This window comes from Manis javanica, chromosome 7 (assembly GCF_040802235.1).
Source record: "Manis javanica isolate MJ-LG chromosome 7, MJ_LKY, whole genome shotgun sequence".
In the NCBI taxonomy this organism is placed as follows: Eukaryota; Metazoa; Chordata; class Mammalia; order Pholidota; family Manidae; genus Manis; species Manis javanica.
The window spans coordinates 124552498-124576292 of NC_133162.1; the positions used below are offsets into that span (position 1 = coordinate 124552498).

Genomic DNA, 23795 nt, shown 5'->3' on the forward strand with positions numbered 1-23795 from the left:
AAATGGAGTAGGCACTGTTGAAAGTACCTTATAAATATGAGTCAATTTGCTCTTCCTAGGAACTCTACTAGTAGGTAATGTATTATTATCATCACCATCACCTTAACTGGTAAAACTGAGACACAGGTTAAGCAATTTTTCTAGTGAATAAATTCTGGAGCCTACATTCAATCCCAGGCAATCCTACTACCGAGGTCCTGCTCTTGGCCGCAGGGGGGTTCTTCAATGGTTCCTCCGCTGTCCTCACTGTCATTGCTGGGTAAATCCCACTACAGCACTCTGTTTCCAAATTCATCAAATAAACCTATACCACAAGATAACGTGACAAAAATTATCTGTGAATATAATAAACACAGTGGTACGATTGAGATATCAAGATAAGAAATGGAATTTGAGAAATAATGATTTGTTTCTTAAAAATCTTAACATGTATTTCTTTAACTTCATTCTTCCCTTGGTGGCCATAAATTCCTGAACAATCATCCCCCTAAACTCCAGATGGATTTAAAGTAGGAACTGGAAATCAAATGAGAAAAGGAAACACAACAAGGGCCACTGACCCCTCTTCCCTCTTTGCCCCCAGCTTTTGGATTCTGAATGTGCCATGGATGTTTACGGTCACAGCGCTGTGTTTTCTCTATCAGAATCATCCCCCAGTGATTCTCATAGGTAAAGGCTTGAACTATAGAGAGGCCCATACCTTCCTAGAAAGGGCTTATGTCTGGTGATATTTCTGTTTTCTGAGTCATAAATGACCAATGGCGAGTGCCCTGGGAGATTTGATGCCATGTTTTTGGACCTTGATGGCTAAGACCCAGCTGCCTCTGTAAAGGACTCATTACTTAGCACACTGCTAAGACTGGGGAAAGGCATCTACCCACATTCCTCTTAATCATCAGATCCCAGACACGAGTACATCAGAATTTGCCCCCAAAGATTCTGATTCAGTATGTCTAAAATAGGGCCCAGAAAATTCAAATGTTTCAGGTGTCTGGTACAGGTGGTCCAAGGACCACACTTAGAGAAACATGTCAGTAGCTCTTGGAGTCAGGTTAAGGGTGGATTTTTTCAAATGCATGTGTCTGGATGCCACACTAAACCCAAAGAATCAGAATCTCTGGAAGACGGAGGACCAAGCATCTTTGGAATGAAATGTTGAAGTTGTCAGAAATGCCCCCCGACGTTGCTCTGTTCTGGAATTGTGGTTTGAGAGTGGTGCTGGGTGAGCCCCAAGAATTTAAGAAATGATTGAAAGCCTTTTCTGTGGCCACATAGGCAGGCACTTCCCTTCAGCCTTCTTACTCAAGCTCTGCTCATGTTGTTTTTTAAAAATATTGGGATTCCACACAATGAACTTTTTTTTGAGTGGAAGGGCTCTGAAAAAAAGGAAAAAAGAAGGAAGATTATTTCCAAACCATACCTTAGAATTAATATCAGTTGTTTCACTGGGGTCATAAGATTAATTCTGATCATTTTGAACAAAGGCTTACTTCCCCTTCTCCAGCAAACAAAAGGTATGATATTAGGAGAGTGTCTCAAACCATGGAAATTTCTGAATCTAAGTATTAATCACAAGTGATATTAAGAACCTATGGATTACATCTTAAGCCCACGATCTAAAATAAATACCTTTCATTTTGTTATTACCTAAAGACAATTCTATAGAAATCACCATTAAAATCATTAAATTGAAAATTGAATCTGTAAATTAGTTATAACTGATTTTTTTTATAAGCTTTCCACTTTTACTCAGCTATTAGCATCAAGAAAAGGCTGGTTTATTCTCTCTAAGCTTAAAAATGAACACACACACTGAATTGAATGTTCTATTTATTCCTGGTCACAAACTGACAATGTTGCCTTTGGAACCCCCAAAAAATGTTTCTAGTGTGATTATTATACTTGTTAAGAACCAGGGTCTGGAGTGTGACCATAAAATTTATAATACAAAATTTATAGTTTGTCAAATACTGAAAGTCAAAAACTAAAAGTGAAACAAACTAAATGTAAAAATATAGGTGAACTATAATACCAGAGATAACTACTTTCTTGACAGGTATTATTTTTTTATTTTTAAAGATATTTGGGCTTGAACAGGATCATCTTGAGGCTCAAAACCAATGAATTAAAATAATTTTGGCAGGAGATGCTTGCATTCACAACTATTTTCTGATTTTGCTGCCCATTGAGAAAAGCAATAATCAATGAAGTGGACTAAATAAATTCAAAGCTCATTGAGACCATTTGTTTTACCCTTTGCTCATCAGCTTCATTGTTCTCTAACAGACACTCCAAATAGCAAACATATGTTACATGGAATTCTTATCTCTCTCCCACCATCAGAAACAAAACAAAAGAAAATCAAACAGGGACATAGTTCAAAGTTAGGCTCAAGGTAGAAAAGATATACAAAAATATGTATTACAGCTGAGGAAAACAAACTTAAAAACATTTTCAGATGTAGTATCTTCCCATATCTCAAATATTTATTGAGTTCATATCAGGTGTTACATACTGGGAATGTAAAAATAGGTAATAGGCAATTCTTTGTCACTGTAGGGGAGAGCTTTTCCCATTGGGAATTATTGAGTTGTGGACTCAATATAATAGGTTGTGACCAACAATTTAAAAAAATCAGAGTCATAAATAGCAAAGAACATTGCCCATAGTAATGAATATATTCTTTCATGGAAGTTGTGTTTCAGACTGGATCTGTGAGTGTTTTACATATGTGCGTGTTTTGGGTCACAACATAAAACTCTTTCTAATGTCAGTTACATTTAAAAAGTTTGAAAGCCAGTGTGAAAGAGCCTACCAGGAGAGGCAGACAATTAAATAGACAGTTAAGACAAAATATGGTAGAAGTTCTCCCCGCCATGTGGAAAAGTAAGCCTGAAATCTAAAGAGAGAGAGGGATGACCTCTGCTTGGAGACTGGAAACCACCACTGAGAGTCTTGATATTTGAATTGGGTCCAAAATGATGAAATAGAAGGTAGAGAGGGAGGCCTTCCAGGAGGAAATTCCAAGAGGAAGGAACCACTCATGTGAGTTCAGAAAGGATACACCGTGTTTACAGAGTGATGGGAATGTGTCTGTGGGGGAAGCATAATGTTTATGCGTACGAGGGAAGGGAATGGCTTGTGAAGAAAGAGGTTTGTATGAGGCTGGCCGTTGAGGGAAGGAATGACAGATTCAGTTTGCTCTGCTTTACTTATTTGTTTTTTCAGAAGGTAAGACTGTCACCAAGATGGACTGGAAAAGAAAGAGAGCCTAGTAAGGAGATTATCAGAATGATTCTGAACAATGTGAGGGCAGAGAGGAGAAGATGCCACATCTGGGACGATGCTAACATAGACACTATATGATTTCATAACTAATTATGCACATTCACCATAAGATAGATGATTCAAGAATGGTCTTATTATTACAGAACTACAGAGATCAAAACATCAGAAGGTAAGATAGACATTTATTCCTTTTCAATTCATTTTATTTTCAATGGTAGACAATTATGTAATTTTTAAGCCTCCTTTTTTAATCTGCTAAATGGAGATGTATGTAATATAATTTAAAAGCCCTTAAAAAGAGGTTTATAACTTTGCACTCTTGAACAGACCCTGTTTTCTCATTATAATGGCATAATTCTGCAATGTAAAACCATGTATTTGCTGGTACCATTTTCACTATGATTGAATGTCTCACTTTTCAAATCAAAGGCAGCAGTATTATTAGCCTAAAGAAGTCAAAGAATGAAAATAATTATCTTTCTTCTACTTAGAAATAGTATAAAAACATAAATTCAATGAAGATTCTACATGGCATAACATTATTGAGGTAGAGAGAAAATAAACCATATTATGAAAATAACATATCCTGCCCTAACAAGAGTCTTTGGCATCTTTGCATTTACTAATAGATGCATTTCAAAGCTTCCATCTGGGCATCACAGAGTTATTTGCCCCCCCGAAGGAAAATATCCAAATCACAGGAAAATGCAACCAAGAGGAAGCCAACCCAAGCTGTGGGGATTTAGAACGAAAGATTTGTGGCCCCAAAATCTGGTTAGCTGCCTTAAACAGGCTTTCACCATTTCCCTTCCTTTACAAATATTGCTAACCACTCTCAGCAATATTTTTTTTAGAATTATGAAAGTCTACATTAAATTAATTTAAAATTATCTCTTAGTTATTGCAAAAAGCTGAATATATATATACACATGGAGCTGAATCATGCTCCATGTGTTGGGATGCGTAAGCCCTGTGAAAGAAGCGATGTTGGGACTAATTATTGCTTTGTAGTGGGGGTGTTTTGAAGGATCTTCAGGTATTGTGGACATGAGGAGCAGCGACCGGAGAAACCAAACAGCACTGACTGAGAACTCAGAGCCTTGATTCTGTTTCATTCTTTCCCCAGCTGACCGACATTGCATCTTCTTTCTCCCGTGAAGTCTGCTCACCCAGAAAAAGTGGGGTTGAAATTACACGGATGTTAAGATCCCTTATGGCTCCAACTGTCTCCGATTTTATGAAAAGCATAGAAAATGAGAAAGAAGGTAAAGCGCCTGCAGCTTGCCATTCGAGAGATTGTTATGATGAATCCAAGTTTTAAATAAAATAGGCCAAAGTCGTGAAGGACGTCAGTCTGGGCACCACCTCGGGGATCCCAGGTGGAGAGAAAAGGCAATGGCAGGGACTCCTCGTCCTGAAAACAATTTGTAAAGGCCTCTACGAATGGTGGATTGTGTCGTTTTCTCTGCAAAATGCTTTCTCTTGTTCACCATAAAGTGCAGATTTCACCAAAAAGTGCATATAGTTTCACATGACTAGCCTAAGAATTATTAATAATACTTATTTTTTACTCTTTCACATGTAGGTAGGGAACAAAGTGCAAATAAAGACTTGCTCTCTCTGATTTTCCATATCTAGGTTTTCTTCAACTTGTGAAAACCATAGGACCATGGAAAGGGACATTGTATTTGAGGAAGTTTATTGTCTAGTCTTCCAAAAAGAAATTAAAACTGCGCATCTGGTAATAAACCAGGATTGTGGGTTTTTTACCAAGATTCTCCCAGAGAGTAAACCCACTCTCACTGAAGTATAAGACTACATTCTTCTACTCAAACACTTTGAATCTCTGGGGAATTTATCCTTTTCCTAGATTTTCAGCTCTGGTAAATCTATGCCAAATAGAAGTTAACAGATGGATCGAGAAACCATAGAATGATGTTTATGGTGAAGATTTCTCAGCAAGTATCCTGTGAGAGTTTTCCCACCTGATAAAGACTGCTGCAATCTTTTGGCATTAACACAATGGGCAATAGAAAAAAGCCCATGTCAACTCTTTTACAGGAAGTCAAACTCCTAACATCGAAGTGCTACCTTTCTGGATTCTTTCATCCTGGCTTATTTTAGGCATATAACATGACTTTGAGTTTAGAGCGGTCCTGGACATTTTGTCAATTATCATCACTTCACTAGAGGAAGAACATTGTGCTATTTAGTGAGAGGCTGGTTCGAACATATCTGCCAAGAGGTGAGTGTGGTGATGCCCTTGAATGTGTGCTCTTCCTTGGTGGATTTTGTGTGGCTGTGGTGCTCAGAGTTAATGGCTTTTCAGTTCAGTGTTAAAACCTGGCCATACTACATACACTTTCAATATGTGCTATCATTATTTATATGTCTAGGAGGAGAAATATTTGTTCACTATTCAATGCTTCCATTTCTAACATATACCACCTGGCATATATTCCATGCTTACCACATACTAACAGTTGTAGTTTCAGGGAGTTTGGTCATTTTGTTCCATTTTGCCTCAATCAGTATTAAGAAACCACACATGGCTAGTGGCTACCACAGGAGACGGTGTTGATCTATAATTTAGCTTTTAAAGCATCCTGAGATTTTGGTTAGTGGCCACCCAGATATTGAAATACAGAGAATTGTTCCTGACTGTCTGCCATTCTTCGGCTGCTGAAGGTGGCCTTTTTGTCTTGTGAAGTATAACTCAATGTCAAAGGGGCTTATGTAATATTTAGACTTGTATTACATGAAATTAATCTTAACATGAAAAATCTTTTGATTACAGAGTATGCCTTGTCAGTGATTGATTAACTAACTCATTTATTCATGTAATAATGCCACCATTTACTTCTATTTATATTCTTGAGCTATAACAGAAAAGTTTCTGTTTGTGCCATGCTAGTAGGTAAATTATATGGTTATCAAAATTTTTCCACCTGTTTTAACAAGGTTCTCTGGAAATAACCTCTTATTTTCCTTGTTAGTGGTTCTCCCTCAAAATCACTTTCTTCATATAGAAACAAAATTTGGAGACAATAATGTTATCTGCAGTAATTCCCCTTTCCCCACCTTCAACCTCTGCTCCCACCTCATTGGCATAGAAAGAATAAAATCTTTGTTTCCATCACGTCTACTTCATGAATGCTTACCTTTGGAAGGGAAGTGCTCCCTCATAGAAATGCAGTGGTAGCGCCTATGTAGGGAGTATTATCCCTGTTAGGAAAGAGTTACCACTTTATCCCAATCCAACAGGGACTATAGAAAAAAAGGGGGGGGTCATGCATAGCTATTAGTGGAAACTTTTTTTCCATTCTCTTACTAACTGAAAGATAGAAAAAAAATTATACCCTTCAGTAAGTACTCATGGTGTTGGGGGGTCACGGGGAAGACCGTGTAGCACAGAGAAGACTGGGGTGTAGGGGGGACTCTATAATATGGTGAATGTGGTAACCACATTGTTTTTCATGTGAAACCTTCATAAGAGTGTATATCAATGATACCTTAATAAAAATAATTAATTAGTTAATTAATTATACCCCTCTCAGTTTTGCACAACATATTCTGTTATTCAATGGATGAGGAGCAGGCTAATCTTCAAAACCCACACTCTGCTCCTTGGTTATACTGTTTTGTATTGTTCTTTCCTTCCTTATGTCTCCATGTGTAAAGCAAATTGAGGACCATAACAATGATCTTCAAATTTATCTTATTTTCCTACATTGACAGGATAAGTGATAAGTATGCAGTTGATTCATAAAATTCCACATGTTGATTTCTTTGCTAACATCCATAGCAAAGGATGCCAAGAAAAAGCTCATTAATAAATCAATTAATCAACATTTATTGTCTGCTGTGTACTCTGAATTAGTAGATATATAAACAAGTGTAAGATAGGATCGCAGCTCTCAGGAAACTGCAAGTGGTTTAGCAAACCAAAAGTAATGCTCAAGAAGCTATTGTGGACTGAAACAATGTGGAATTAATCATTACATTTATGTAGAAAATCTGTATGCATTTTATATAATGCTGTAGGACTTCCGAAAAGAGAGAGCTCAGTGAAGACAACTGTGAACAAGGCCTGATTCATGGAGATGTGGCCCTTCCTGATTCCTACTTCTGGAGAAGGCGGACCTTGATTAGCAAATAAGATTTTAGAAGACAAATAATGTTCCAGGGAAAGAGTTACTCAGATAAAAGTTGGAAAGGACCGAGAAGAAGACGGCAGTGGTAGAGTGGAAAAGTTGGCTTACATGAAAGAGAACCTTGAGAGGAAAAATGGAAAGTAAGCCCTAGCCACTTGGGCAGTGCACATACAATGGAGGGTCTTTGTCCTTGATTTTAACAGGAATTTTTAAGTTCAGAGATTTTCTTCTGATCCACAGAGCTTCACAGAGACCAGATGCCAGTAGCAGATTCTTCTTCTTCTTTCTATCTTTTCATTTCATTTCCTTCCTTCCTTCCTTCCTTCCTTTCCTTATTAATTATTTACTATGTTCTGAAGCCCCTGAACCCACTTGATATCAGAAGGCAGTTTCAATCACATGTGTGTAGTCCTCTCCTCACAGAGATGATTTGGGGACAGGTGAGTGCCGAGAAAGGAGAAGCCTCAAGATGTAGTGAGCGAGGGAAGTTTCTGAAGCTGGATTCTGGGTCCTCAGCACCTTTTTAAGCATTCTTTTGCCCTCTTCAAAGGTGTATTTCACTGCAGGGAACAAAAACGGCAGCTGAGGAATCCAAAATTCAAACATTACCTAAATCACATTCATTTTCAGTCCGATTTGTATCTAAATGTTCTCCTTGTGCCTTTGATAATAAAGTTAGGGCAGCTTTCATCATTAATATGCTAAATTAACTAAAGTAAGTCACTGTATAAATCCAGTTTTCCATCCTAAGCAATTGAGGGCTATTGGAGAACCAGAGAACTTAAGGAGGAAGCCTAAGCGTGGAGCAGCTTTTTTTTATCTCGTTCTTCATATAAGGGGGTTGCCAATTCAACTCACTGATGCTTCATCCTTTGATATTTTGTTGATCTGGTTTCATATATGAAAAAATAAAATCTTAAGCCCTTTCCACAAACATAGTGTTCATATACAAAGATATATGACAGGCATATGCAGACTATAGGGTAAATATATGCCGAGAAGCCAATGATATGCAAATTTTGCTGGAGATTGTCTATTACTGTCACCACTTGTCAGCATGTCACCACAACAGTAGCTATCTTAGACCATCACTCTCTCTAATGAGTAAATTAGAAGACTGTGGAATTAGAAGAATGCGTATTTTTAACAGTAACAATCACAATATTATGCCGAAAAAAATCATAATCGTACGGAATTACCTGCATCCTGTTATAAGAAACAATTGAAAAAGGATGCACTAACAGAATGGTCTAGGTTAAAATCATGATCACCACAGAAGTCACTTAATGTCAAGTGAAAAATTTAAAGAAGACAAGTGGATTTATCCTGTCCCAGGCATTTGAGGATATCCGGTTTGAAGGTGTGCTGTAAGAATCTAGGAGAGGCATAACCTCATAGGTACAGGTAACAATTGCAGCTGGGTTTATTTTCTTTGCTAATCCTTTAATTAATTTTGGGCCTTTCTTTTTTCTGTTTATCCCTATTGTTTAATCAGCTCAGACTAAAATTTACTTCACCCATATAAGCATTATCCCATGGGGAAACTTCAAATTCCAGCAGATATGCACCCATGTAGACAATTCCAGTACATGGCAGCTTAGGTATGTTATGGGTGTAAAAGCATGTAATTGTCTTCCCTTGTTATAATGAGTAATGTTATAGAAGCCTATGAAGATTCATTCTTCCTAACGGGCCTTTTACAAGTTTCCTGTCAGTTTCTAAATTAGCCTGGGGCTAAGAAATGAAAATGGGATGCATGTCAATTCAGTAAATAATTTCCAGCATCTACATGTGGTTAAGAGACTTTTGGTATTAAGAAACTTAAAAACTGCTGCTCTGTCAATGAGCAATATGACTCTAAAGATGTTTACACTTAAGATGTGGTTAACTAGTCCTTTTGCAAAGAAGGGTCCAGGTCAAGGATGTAGATTTAAATTCATCACTACCCATTTAGTAAAAATTAAATTCTAAGAAAGTCTTAGTCATAAATAATGTTGTATACTGCGAAAAAAATATTTATTGGTGGAATTTTAATATCAGGGATTATAGGATGGTATAAAAATATTAGAAATACATCAAGAAAAATAACCTGAAAAAGCGAGGGAATAAAGAAAACAGGTTAATTTGAACAAGATGTATTTCTGGCACCAATATTAATATGATTGAGCCCTGACCTTTGGAATATTGCATGCATTATTAATCCATTGAAGACAGTAGGTCATATGATTTTATATGCTTTTTAGGTTATAATTTGCATAACTGGGGATGTAGTTTATTTTTTCAGCGCCTTGCATGCTGTGAGTGCTCAATAAATACTAAACAACAATAATATGGTATGTAGTATATTCCTGAGCCTTCATTTGCATGGCCATCTGGAAAACCCTTGTGTTGTAAACACTAGTTTTATTTTGAGTAAGAATGAAATGACTGCAGAAGTTGTTTAGCATTCTTGGTTCAAATTTTTTCCTGCTTTTCACCCTTTCATTTGGTACAAAATGTGAATCATTCAAAGTCTAAGGTTTTTTAATGTAAGAATTGGAAGATTTGGATAGATTGTATTTACATGATGGCATGTATTTTATTAAGTTAGCTTTTCATAACTGTCTTATGAATCCGTATCGCTTTTATTTTTATAAATCCTTTTTACTTCCATTAATCCTCCTCTTTACCAATTACCTATGTAGCAAAGTGATTTTCAGGTAAGGGATACTATTTTCTATTCTTTCATCTATTTTTATAATGAACTGTAATCATATACCATAAAAATTCACCCTTTAAAAATGTGTAATTCAATGTTTTTTTAGTATATTCACAGAGTTGTGCAACTATCACCACCACCGATTTTAAAATATTTTCCTCACCACAGAAACATGGTATCCAGTAGAAGTGACTCCCCAATTTTTTTCAACCTCTCCCCTACCAGAGCTAGACAGCCACTCATCTTCCTGTCTCTATAGATTTGCCTGTTCTTAACATTTCATATAAATGGAGTCATCCAAATGTGGCCTTTTCTGACTGGCCTCTCTCACTTAGCATTAATGTTTTCAAGGTTCACCCATACCATAGCATGTATCAGTATTTCATTTTTTAATAAAAAATAATAAATTGTAAATTGCATATTTGTATATGAAAATTGTATACTGTAAAATTTGTAATATATTGTAAAAACAAAGAAAAGTTATACTGTTATATATCATAATATTATATTGTATGCATATACCTTATTTTATTCATCTGTTCACGTTGATGGACACATGCGTTGTTTCCACTTTTTTGACTAATACATGTGTGCAAGTTATTATGTGGACATAGGTTTTCATTTCTCTTAGGTCCATGCATAGAAGTGGACTTGCTGAGTCATATGGTAAATCTATATTCTTTTTTTGAGGAACTGCAGGCTTTTCTCCAAAGTGACGATACTCCCTTACAATCTCATCAGTAGTACAAAAGGTTCTAATTTCCCCATTTCCTTGCTGATATTTGTTATTATCTGTCTTGTTTATGCTAGGTATCCTAGTGAATGTGAAAGTTATCACACTGTAGGTTGGGTTTGCATTTCCCTGACAGCTAATACCTGTCTATTTTACATTTGCTAAATAACCCATACAGTCTAAAAGTTATTGGAAGGAGTGGGCTAAGAAGCACAGAAGTCAGTTGAGAAGTAAAGGATAAAGGTAAATTCCTTCCCCCAAAGCACTTAAATTAGATTCAAAATTATTTAAGACAGTCAGGATGGCCTAGGAAATCCACAGGTAAAAAGGAGAAACCAATAACCTCCTACTGACAATCACAAGAGCAAAAAGATATTAGTGGACTGGCGCTTACTTTAGATTTGTTGCTGTGATGGAAGACAGATTCTCAGTATGTGTTTGGACATTTACCAGTCAGGATCCTAAAAGGAAGCAAATGTCACTCTCAAAAAAGGTAATTAAAAAGAGTTTCATGAAGGAACCATTTATAAAAGATGTGGAGAGGATTAGGGATACCAGCAAGGAATGGTGGAACTACTCAGAAATCAGCAACTGTGTTAAGCAATTATCACCCTAGTCTGAGGGTCACAGTAGGACAGAGTATCCCCCCTAACCACTGAAGGCTATAATTGTGGGAGAAAAGCCACCCAAAGGAACCATGATCTTAGGTAGAAGAATGCAACTGAGACTGAAGCCGTGTCCCAGAATGATGGTGAGGAGGAATAAAAACCCCAAGCTTTCCCTTTTCCCACACCCCTGGTCTCCCAACGAGACCTTCTGTTAATCAACCCAACCAGAAGGCAAAAAGCAAAGCAGCTGTGTACAAGACCCATAGATATCAGCATCCTAGGGCATAGAAAGTGGCAGAAAAGAGCAAATAATGGAGTGGCAATCAGATAACACTCTCCATGCTTGCAATGGTGACATAGACGATGGGAGGGGCTTTTCAAATAGCTACATTAGACCTGCTTTCCCAGTGCCTCTGGTGGAGGCAACAGAAACAGGGAGGTTCACCTGAAGTTAGTAAGTTCAATTCCAAGTAGTGTGCACCATCGGGCTTCTGGACAGAGCAGTGAAAGGAGCAAATAGATGCTACTTAGTCACAGGGGAAAACACGGTGCAGTGCCGCTGGGAAGTTGGGAACTGATTGACTGCCTCCTCTAGGTTTCAGCTATGACCCTCTGACCTTGGGCATTGGAGTTGGAAGCAAGGGAGGAGCAACTCATTCCAGGGAAACACCTTCCGGTAGCAGGGGCAGAATGTTCCACTGCAAGGAGGATGTCTGCACCCGTAAAGTAAGAACAAATTTGACTGGTGCTCGGTGAGAAGAAAAGTGCTCTGAGAGTTTTCTGACTGTGTGGGGGGGAACTGATACTGGGATGCATGCCATCTGGGTCCATGGGATATGGAATCGTATTTGGGATCACTAGGATGGAGCCGCTATTTAAACTATAAATCATGTGTCTTATATTCACCCTCCTTCTATTAAAAAAAACATGTATTTGCTTATGGCTAAGGAAGTGATGCTTGAGTATAATGAAAATCTTAAGTTTTACATTACATCAGACACTTGGTTTAATTATTAGGTATATTTTCATATTAAAAATGAGGTCTCGTTTCAATGCATTTTCAGCCAGAATCAGAGCATCACTACAAAGATGTTCTAGAAAACTGATGCGTTAGAACAAAGGGAAAAGATATACAGATGGAGTTAAATTTGAACAGTTTGGTGGCCTGTAGGATAAGGGAAGGGTTGTTGCCAATAGGTAAGGCCACACAAGAATGACTTTAGGAAAAACCTCAAGGAATGTTCAGATTTAGAAACAAACACAATCACTTCTCAGACTTTTGGCTGAGCTCGAGTATAGTATCTGTTCTTATCAGTTTAATATCTGATATTAAATATCCTCTATTTGATGACAATATATTAAATGGGATTTTGGAGAAGGGAGATGGAGTAGGAGCTTGCTCTGTCCACTCCACACATCAACCTGGTATCGCAGTGCCTCCGGGAATGGTGCACCCCATTTGGGGGAAAAAAATAAAAACAAATAGAATAAAACTAGAGTACATTGTCTGTCATTTATCTTTATACCATACATACTTATCCTCAGTAGGAAGGTCCTCTTCAGGACAGTTGATTTGAGTTGAGAATCTAAGCTCAAAGGAGAGTTAATGTCAGCCATAATGCCTGTGCTGGAGTCTCACGCTCAGTATACACAGCGCTGCTCTTTGAGAATCTTGTATCTCTGTGGGTAGTTTGTTTCCTAATCTTCACCCCCTCCTTTCACCTTAAGCACAAAAGATCAAATGGCAAACAGCGTTTTGCAATTAGTTCCCTCACTCACCTTCAGATCTAACTGACTAGCACAGTACAATGTCTCACTTCTTCAGAGGATAAATGTGCCAGGAAATCAAATCACTCTAACATGGCCCCATATCAACACATTTCTTAATTGTTGGCAAATGTATGTGTGTTTTTATAACACCTCACATGCTTTCATTTTGAAAAACTATTGTGTGGGTTGTTTTATTTTTCATTTTTTTTACATATATATAGGTGATCTTGTTAATCAACACTTTACATAAGCATGTGTACTGTTCCTTCATTTTTATGCAAATCCTTTCTGCAACCAGACAGGTGCCTTGTCTGCTTTCTATTCATCATCAAAAAATCCAATAACTTGGCTGTGTACCTACATCTGGTTAGGGTTTGACCCAATATGTACTCGAATGTGGATTTCAAATACAAGCAGGTGTTGAGCCTATCAGAACTACCAGCGACTGCAATCTCATTCACCTCTGCAAAGGCAACCAGTGACTTAAGAAAAGAATTCTAATTTGGTCTTGGATGCCTAGGTCTTTTTTGGGGGGGCCAGAGGGGGTTGGGATCGGGGGGAAGGAGTGTTTATTTAATTACAGCATCACCACTGAGTTCTCTAGAACTGTTATGCATTGATTGTGGTTTGTAATTTTTGAGAACTGACAAATAAAATGGGAAAAGTTGAATTAAATTTCAAAATCAAAGAAAAACATGCAGCCTATGTTTGGTGGTGTATTTTTCACAGTGTTTGCCTACAGAAGTGACCTTCTCAATGGAGCACAGAAGTCAGGAAAGAGCGGGACTCTGGGGACAAGACAAGTCATCCATAAGAAATGGTAACACTGACGCTCCGCCTCCCCTTCGCCAGCACCCCTTCCCCCAGCCCCAGCGTGCTCGAAGGAGGACACAGATGCCACCACATATAGGCAGCTATTAATCAAAGAGCCCCTTTTGGATCTTCACATGTTGAGAAGATTAAGGCCTATTTTTAGTTTTCAGGGAACAGAACGGCTAACACATAAGGTCACAATCAGTTGCTCTATAGCAATGAAGATTTACATTCCCACAAGAGGGAGGAAATAAAAAACAAGAAAGGCCAAGATAGCCAAGATAGCTTTGAAAACTGTCTGTTGTCTCATGGCCATGCAAACTGTTTAAAAGGCCGGGAGAAAGCAGGGAGAAAGATATGAGCACTCAGACATCAATGACTAGTTTATAATATTGTAAAGGTGTCCTTAATTTTAAGGCAAATTCTTTGGTAAGAATAGGGCTATGGAAAGAAGAAAGCCACTCGGTACCTAAAGCAGAGAGAGGAAAGGAATAAGGGGAGGAAGGAGCCCTAGAGGCAGAGCTGACAAGCCAGGGGCTTAAACATGACTGGAAAACATGGAATGATCTCGTGCTGAGCACTAGAAAGAAGTAATGAGAGCAGAGGGCAGAGCAGAGGGGAGAAAGAGCTGCAGCATGTATGTTAAAAGAAGGCAGAAAGGGAGGGAAGAAGGAAGGAGATGTAATTTTCCATTGCAGAACATCCTTCTAGAAGGCTCGACAGGATGTTGCTTCTGGAATTGAGACAGAAGCCACCTTCCTCCCACTATAGCTGTATGACCCGTAGCTGACACCTCTCTGAGACCAAAGGGACATGTCAGCTCTGATGGACCAGGGCAATGAAGAGCTTCCATATTCAGGGAAAGCTTTCTAAATGATGAACTAAAGTCTCAGGGCAAAAACCACCTTTTAAACAATGCTTGTGAATTAGAGTATGGCGGACCTGGACTAAAGTAGGGAACAGACTTGAGTGAATTTGATTGCAAGGATGAAAAAAAGTGATCCCTGTCCACGAAGAGTCTGAAACAAGTTAGAGTTTAAAAGTACCAGGTCCTAGTTTAATGGTTACTAGTGTTTGAATTAAAAAAAAAAAAACAGAAAAAACCTCTCTGCATTATTTTTTTCCTGACTTATCCTAGGGGTGAGCTAAAATTTAAGTGTATTATAAAAGATCACATTCTCTTTACTATTTTTTTCTTTTCTTTCACCTGAGAATTCCCATCAGCACTGAAACTGGAAACATACTTTGTGGTTTTTCAAAATTTCACTGACTTCAGCATGTTAAAAAGAATACCCAAAAGGCAGATATGCTTTTCTTCTATGCTACTTCTCAACTCTTTACTTCCCTCCTCCTGCACAGGAAAAAAAAAAAATCTTATAACTATAAACTGGTCTCCTGCTTGGATTAAATTTCTTCACCAAAACAGTGACCATTGTCAAATGCCTCGCATCTCCATGGAAACTGTTTCCTTGGCCATAGACAAAGGTCTGCCTACAATACAATGCCATTAGAGTGTCTGAGGTTGTAGACCCCTTGTTTAAAATCACAGTGCAAGGGTATGGCATACATTTTATATTATTTCTGCCTCTCTGCTGCAACTAGCAGGCCTTCATTCCAGAATAATATTTTCTCAAATGAAGTAGCAGAAAACAGCTTTACATTTTTGTTATCCCTTCCAGCACAAAATAAAAAAAATGCCTGGGCTGCCTCCACCTGATTCAATCAAGTGGAGTATATCCGATACCCACGGGCTACAAGTGCTGGAAAAGCTGACTTGTATTTTAATTAATAATGTGCTACACTTTCTCAACAGCTAGGCCTTTGGCAATCTGATCTGCTTTGTTCATTATTTGCTGTAAACAATTTTCGAACAACATGTAGGCAACTCTATTTCTGAATATCTCCTGCTAATTCATAACATTAACAAAAATGTAGAGGAGATTATTTTCTTTCGTGCCAAAAACAAAAACGAAAGCAAAAACAAAACCTGATCAAACCTTAATCATTGGCAATAGAGGCTTTGGGAGAGGAATATTGGAATTCGTATGTCCAAGATATAAAATTAAATAAAACAATAAAGCAATAATTACATATATATATATATATATATATACACACATACAGGCATATATGCATGTATGTATATATTTATGTATACACAGACATACATTCTGCCAGCTGCTTAAAATACATATAACCAGCATGAGGCATAGCTATCTATTGAAAATCTGGTGACACAACATGGAAAAATTATATGGTTGTTATATGGTGTGGTACATGGACTGAACTGTGTCCCTCCAAAATCTGGATATTGGAGCCCTACCCCCAATGTGACAGTGTTTGGAAATAGCATCTTTATAAAAGTAACTAAGATTAATGAGTACATAAGGACAGGGCCCTGATCCAAAAAGATTAAGTATTCTTGTAAGAAGAGACCCTGGAGATCGCACTCTCCCCCAAGACATGTGAGGAGATGGAGGCGGCTGTATGCAAGCCAGAAAAAGCACTCTTACCTGGAACTGAATCACCCAGCACCTTAATCTTGGGCTTCTCAGCCTTTAAAACTGTGAGAAATAAATTTCTGTCGTTCAAGCCACCCAGCCTATACTATTTTGTCACGGCAGCCCAAGATGACTAATACCTGTGGAGAAGAAATTGAAAGCACTGACTCATTTTATATTAAATAGAACGTACACCCCCACCCCAAATAGAGGTAAATGGTTAATCTTGATTTCCACAGTACAAGACCTTCTGAGGGTAGTATTAAAGTTCAGGAATGAGGACTTGGTTTAGACATGTAGAGTGAGTTTAGAATTAGGGGCATACATGGATAGAGTAATAATTTCTTTCCTTTATATGGCAATTTTACAAATAACAACCCAATTTCCTGCAGATTGGCTTCATGTCATCCGTATAAAGTCAATAAGAATTAGCATCTCTGCTTTTAAAATGAAATTGATCCAGAATAGACAGGTGATAACTGAACTGACAGTGCAAAGAACAGTGATATAGCATATACATGGCAGAACAGGAGTTAAAATCCTTTTGATTTTGAATGTAATACATACTGAGAGACATAAAAGGACCAGTTTTGAAGCCCAGTTACAAGTATGAATAACTTAAAAGGAAAATTTAGGTTATTCTTAATTTTAGTTTCCCCTTTTTCAAGTTAAATTAATAGTATATTTCTAAATAAATTACCATTCCCATTGTATTAGTGTCATCTACTAATTAAAACCTTCCATAAGACAATAGTGACTATAACAGTACCTGAAATGAGCTTGGGTTGATATTTTCAAACAAAAGCCATTGTAGAAAATCAACTAATAAACTATTTATTAATCAATTTGTCATTCATTTAACAGATATTTAATGAACACCTATTTTGTTTCAGTATTGTGTTTAGAGCTAAGTGTAAGGGTGAAGAAAAATCCTGGCCTTTGTCTTTATGAAACTTACATTTACTAATGCTAGTTCGATTATGCCAACATGTATTGAGAAGCTACTAGTGAGCAATCACTCGATAAACAAGGCACTAAACAAACAAAATAATATTTAAAAATCACCAGCAAGAAAAAAATTGTGAGTAAAGAACTTGACACAGTTTGCTAAGTACAATCATATAGAAGTATGTTCTAGATACAATGGTTTTATGCAGTCAGAGATGATCAGCCCTTCCTGTGGGAGGAAATTAAAGAAAACATTTCATCCAAATTTTCTTGAATAAAAGGAAGAATACTAGGTGCAAATGGTGAAGAAAGGCAATGTTTACAGGTCAATAGCTGGTACAAGTATACACAAGTCAAAATACAGATTAGAGCCAGAGCAAAGGCTGTCAGTGTCACATATTTTCATTTTTTGCACAGATGGGTAAGGTCTAACCATGGATATATTATGAGGGATAAAGAGCAATGAGGCTGGAGATATTAATGGAAACAAATCATGAAGAGCTTTAAATGCCATACAAAGTAAATTCACTTCAGTTTATAGGAAACTGGAAACCATTGTGAAGTTGTAAACAGGGTAATGAAATTACCAGATTTGTGTTCTAGAGACACATCTAACATAAATGTGGAAGATGAGGTAGAGAAATGTGACACTGGAAACGAGGTGCTATTTGGGATACAGAAGTCAACCAAAGCAGTGCCAGTGAAGAAACCCCTTTCCTGATATAGGTATGCCCAAAGATCATCTAGCTGTCTCTTATTCATGAGCAAGACCTTCAAAGTCAGAGAGAACGAATGACTTATCCAGTGGCATATAGGACCAAGGTTGGAAGTCGGATCCCCTCATTCCCATTCCAGCCCACTTGCCACAACGTGGAAAGCCCTTACTTTCATCTTTGTCCTTTTTTGCCTAATGATTGAACTTCACATTTCACATAATGTAAAGCTGCCGGGTTTTCCAGACCATCTTTCTCTTGCTCTTCTCCCATAGACTCCCACCCAAGCCTGGTGACTTGCAGATCCCATAATCAAGTAAAATACAACTTAAGTGGAGAATTAAAGGATGTCCATACAGCTAAAAGCTGCTTCTTATTTCCCAGGGCTTTCAGTCTTAAAATAACTCCTCAGCTACTAAGTACAGGCTTACAAAACTTCCCTGTATCCAGCCAGTCACATAATGTCACACTAGTCTAGACCCATCCAGAAGAACAGACCCTGACGGGGAATGTTCCCTAAGGTCATCAATAACATGAAGAGTCCCTGTGTTTCTAAAGGAAACACTTGGTGTAACGTGAATCTCTTGTGAGTCAAGGAGTATACTTCATGGCAATTCACATTAGTCTTAGAAAACAACTTACCTTGAATAATACTGAATAATATTCAAAGTTACTGCATAAGGTTACAATCTATCTATTCCATTATATCAGATGCTCCCAACAAATGCCTTGGCCTTTGTCTAAATTTTTAACTGGTTCTCACAGACGAGGGAAGTGCCTCAATTCCCACGTATCAGTATCACCAGAGTTAAAAACGTCATTTGCATTGAGCAGAGTCATTAATTCTGCAGCTACTGAGACTGTACCCTACACATTCCAATTGCTCATTCTATCTGCTGAGTTTAAACGTCCTCCTTCACTTTACCTGACTGTGAGATTAGAATAGTATCTCCAAATTCCCAATAGACTAATCTAAAATTGGAATTCCTGCAAATTTGGGGGGAATTCTCAAAATTATAAGTTATTACTCTATTTTTTATAACACTTTCTTTATGATGACCATAATAATAAACATGAATCATTTATTGTGATAGGTTTGATAGAATCTGAAGTTCACTGTTAAAATAAGATATAAGTAAATGAATGTTTTATTCTGATTTAAAACCTGACAATGAGCTGATTTTCTTTATATTTCTTAAGACACTTTCAACATTTTTCATACTCTTTACTTGATGTTATGAATATCATCAATTTTTCAATAAATAAAAATTATTATGTTTAGTATTATTTACAAGAACTGTAACATATAGAGTATACTCAAACACTGGAAAATGTGAGTGAATATTATTGGGTGGTATTTGAACAAAGTAACATTCTAATCTCTTAGCAAGGTTAAAGGCACTACAGAATCAAATGTCAAAATTACCAATTTAAGGACTTAGTTTGTTTCCAAAACTTGTTTAATCTTGGAACATCACTCACAGGATTAATATAAAGTATACTATATGTATAAACTGATTACCATTTATTTTATTTGCAAGAATGGTGAACCAATAGTTAAAGACAAGACCACAAACACATTCATAACCTGGCAACTATTCTGTAACAAAGCAAGCCTGACTCACTAGAACCACAACCATGGCTCCCCTCCTTGCTCCAGGCCGGATCCCAGGAAACACCAACTTTACTCTCAGATTCCACAAATCCTTATTTCCTGGTCTTGCTTTCAACTTGAAGTTGTCCCAGTAATGTCTCTATGCTGATGGGTTAACTTTAATTCCTGTAAAATTTTTCCCATTTTCCCGATTTCTAAGCTGATTTTCCCTCAAGATTTGGGATTCAGAAAAATATATAATTCTCCCAAGAAAGACCAGGAAGAAATTCCTGCATGGAAACATTCAGTCTAATCATTCCTTGGCAACTTGAACTCACAGGAGCCACTGGTTATCACAGGGGCCTGGCTAGGGCCCTGAGAATGTGGATCCTGTGCACATGCCCACAGAACTCCCCCACTTCCAGAAGCCCATGATTTGTTTACACTCAGATAACAAATTCTTAATTTCAATGAAAAAAATAGTTTTATTTCAATAGTATCTCAGACAAATTACTAGAGAAACAATTAATTTTACCTTTTCAGTCATCATTTATTATTTATTTTGTCTGAAGAAAATCAACAGATATTCATGATACTTCTTTGCCATGAGGTCTGGAAGGATAAGATGAATTTAGCAAGCTTTTCACTAACTCTATCTCATTATAAAACATACAAATTGTGTTTCTCAGCTTCTCAGAGAAATTTCATAACCTTCTGTAATAGGTGAACTACATAGGTAAATAGTAATTATTAAAGGCTCCCAATGCTCTAAAACAGAGTTTAACCTCTTTTTAATTTATAAAAGCAACATAGGCTCTTCTGTAATCTCAGCAATACCATTTGGGTCATTGTTGATATAATTGTTGTATCTTTTTCATGGGTGTTACCTGGGTGCTCTCCACAATAAACAGAGGCCAAAGGTACAAAACAAGCCCCTGACATAGCCCTGTGACATCTGTTCACTCGAGAAAGGGGAACATCTCCATCAGGATCTCTCCTCTCTGATTGATGTGGAGGCTTTCTTTACCACTCAGGAACAGACAGCGCCTCCCTCTTCTGGGAACTCAATTTATTAGTCTAAATTGCAGAGGTTAAGGAAGTGAGAAAGAGAAAGAAAAAAAACAGGACAAGAAAATAGCTGAAGCAATACAGAGACGTGGAGTTGCAAATGTAACAGGCTTAATAACACTAATAATGATGCCTAGAAATAGGCACATATTTTAAATTTAAAGTGTACAGCTTCTAACTGATTAAATAAAATAAAGATTCTAAATATTAATGATTCATCTGGGTGTGTTATTTTAAATGTACCCATGCTGGTACCATTTATCTATCTATCAAGCTGCTTATATTATGTTAAAAGATCAAAAGTAAATGGAATCAGCTACTAAGAAATAGAATCTTTTTGAAAGTGCATACCACCTACTGCCCAAATAGCTGGGCCTCAGTAGCCGAGCCCATGAGGGGACAGACAGGATCACCTGCTTTCAAGCATGATCATTCCTTCGGTCTGGATAGCGACCAAGCCTTCTGGAAGCCTGAGACCCAACATAAGGTTTACGATAGAGCTGACGTCGGCTTCCATCTCCTCTCCCCACGGTCGCAGCAACTGTCCAAGAGGGCTGGGACCTTTGCCATAACTGCTTCCAAAAGTGTATGTATCCCTTCAGACAGTTCAAAGTGGGGTTATTCAAAATCTCTTAGTTTGAAAGAAATAAATGTGTTTCTTCTGGGGCTGACTGTATCCGCTATCACGTCAACCATGGAGTTTATTATCACTGAAACTAAGAGCACTGTGATGTCATGTTAAAGTATCATAGCTGTGCCAGACACTGGCCAGCTCTTCATAGAACCTGTCTTTCTCTTCTTCAGAACCTGGTTGGACTGCCTGTCCCTCCATTCCCTGCAGTTGGGTGTGGCCATGAAACTAAGCTCTGAGTTTGTCAGTGGGAGGAACTGACCCCCAGAAGCCTCCCATCCGAGGTTGTCCACACTCTTTCTCCTTCTGCCAGCCCTGAAGGGGGGTCGTGGCTGTGTTTGGGTGCCATGCCTGAGGAAGGTAAACCACAGGTGAAACAAGTCTGTTTCCTTGAATCGCCACCTGGAGGAGGGACATCCACCGATCCAGAACATTTGTTTTGGATTTTATGAGACCAAAATATAAATTTCAATTGTGTTTGTGCTCTTACACATTAGTCATCCTTGGTAAACTAGCTAAGGATACCTTAACTAGTACGTTATTGTTGCATAAAGCCATCTTTGATCACACACTGCTCAGAGGCCTCATACCCTCTGTAAGACCAACATGAATTTTCAATGAAATAGAAACACATCACTTATGCAACCATCAAAAAGTCACTTTAAATAATTAATTTAGAAAGACGTAATGAATTATTGCTTGCCACTGTATTTCCCGGACTCTCTCTGCTTTACTTCCCAAGTTATGAGCTGCCAGTTTTATTTTGTTTACCTTTCCTGGAGTGTTTAGAATAGTAGATGCTAGTTGAAAGCAGAATGAAACTGATAGAAATCATGAGTATTATTTTTTTATTTTGTAACTTATTATTTTACTCCATATTCAGCATTTACGCTGCCACAAAAGTAAAAAGAGCTCGATTAAGTCAGACCAATATAAGCATAATACAGACTCTTATCCCTCAAAAATAAACAAGTAAACTTTGATTTAAAGGCAAATGGTATAAAAATAGTTGAATGGTTTTCAAAGCATCAAGACATTTTGAATTACAGCTATTAGATAAGGAAGACAGCAAAGATTCTTTCATAATGCTGAGGGAATGCACATCACAAGAAATGTATACTTACTGTGAAATTTTAAGATGATCATCCCAAACTGCCAAGTAGCAGAGTATAATTGACTAATCTCCATCATTTACTCTATCTATCATCTCCTTTCCTGCATTAAGTGTTTCGTTTAGAAAGAGAGAGAAATGCTATGGAACTGCTTTTTCATTCCCCAAAGAATATTTGTAAGTCACGTACCTTATGATACATTTGCATTCTTAAACAAATAGACCTCAGACAGACAAATTAAAAATGATTGCTTATGCCCTAAGAAGCTGTGTTACCCTGAAGGGCCATCAAAAGGTCAACCATTGCCCCAAACTCTGCTGTGTATACCTGACCTGGAAGTACCGTTGATAATGACCCTTCAGCTGCAGGACTTGAAGACTTAATCATCCGACATACAAGCAGCCCGGGGCATTCATAGCTGGAATTTTCTTTTGTGAGATGTACACAAACAATATGCATTTTAAACAATTCAAAGCCCCAGTGTCTAAAATAGACCTGGCACAGCGTTCTTCCTCAGCAGCAGCTTCTCACCATCTCAGCTCCCAGGCGGAGGCACATGCCGGGGAACGAGAAGCTGGCTGAGGCCGCTGGAACAAGAAGCTGCACGTTCTATTGGCATTTCCCCCACATTTCAAGGCACGCTTGTCTTCTGTAGCGTCGGAAACTTAATTACAGGGTGATGTAACTCCAGCCTTTTTGGGGAGGGATTTTGACGCATTGTTAAGAGAAAGAAAACTCTTTGCTTTATGCCCTCTTTTTCTAAGGGACACCTGAATTGAAGGCATTTGCATGAAATATCTTGATTGCTGTGTTACTCTAAGTTGTGGCACTATGTCTTTGTGAAAAGATACACAGATGATCAGCAGAGTTATTTCAACTATCACTGAGATTCGCAGGCCTCTGGAGAGAGCTTACTACTCATATAACAAAGGCAGAGAAAAAGCTATGCATCTAGAATCTGTGTTTTCTAATGCCGGAGAGGAAAACTCACGGTAGGAGAAATTGAATATCTTTTGGAGGAAAGAATCCTAAAAGCTAATAAAAATAACTTCCAGCTTGTCTCTTGGAAATCCATGTTTTAAAGAACCAGTTCTCTTAACGTCAAAGCAAAACAACAATGGATCAGGAGAGTCCTCTGTTTAAAATGCCAGTTTCATCTTTCTG

The 23795-nt window shown here is 37.7% G+C and overlaps 1 non-coding gene across 1 annotated transcript; it reads left to right on the forward strand.

The window, feature by feature from the left end:
* The first annotated feature begins 12744 nt into the window (after positions 1 to 12744).
* LOC118967956 (U2 spliceosomal RNA) lies at positions 12745 to 12940 on the forward strand. The gene has a single exon (XR_005055305.2). It is a non-coding gene; the product is annotated as a U2 spliceosomal RNA (small nuclear RNA).
* Positions 12941 to 23795: the final 10855 nt, after the last annotated feature.